A 577-nucleotide genomic window follows, 5' to 3' on the forward strand; every position below is an offset into this window, starting at 1 on the left:
GCAAATATCATAGAAACTTTTCTGAAGACAGTCAGTTCTCTCTTACGCATTCATAGAATTAATTCATTCATACATTCTTTCATTTAATTTCTTTCAGCACTCTGCCTTCATTCATGTTTTTACACAAAACAACCTATGCTGCATGTACCGCCTGCGTGAGACTGTTAATTTTGCTGAGCAGTATATCTAAAGTTTTACCACATATTTATAGATTAATCCTTATTAAAGATGAAGTTATTCAGTCAAGAGCAAATTTGAGCAGAGTGAATTTTCTTTTGTTCTTTAATATTAATAACACTGACAGCAAGCTACTCTCACTTTCAGACCAAATGCAAGGTTCTGACACACATCAGATTTTCTTAGTTGACGTTCATTTAAAACTTTTAGTTTTTAACTTAGTTAGGGAGATGCGTGTCCTCATAAGCGCACTCTTGTGTACGCGCACATAAAACGGTGCTCAAGTACCGACTTTAGTTCTTTTTCGCCATTTCTTTGCTCATGAACGGTTCAAAATCTTTTGAATGCTTAAATTGGCAAAACTTAAAAATGCATGCATATGATAAATTTGAGTGACGAG

The sequence above is a fragment of the Sinocyclocheilus grahami genome, unplaced genomic scaffold (assembly GCF_001515645.1).
Source record: "Sinocyclocheilus grahami isolate Dianchi unplaced genomic scaffold, SAMN03320097.WGS_v1.1 scaffold1041.1, whole genome shotgun sequence".
Taxonomy (NCBI): domain Eukaryota; kingdom Metazoa; phylum Chordata; class Actinopteri; order Cypriniformes; family Cyprinidae; genus Sinocyclocheilus; species Sinocyclocheilus grahami.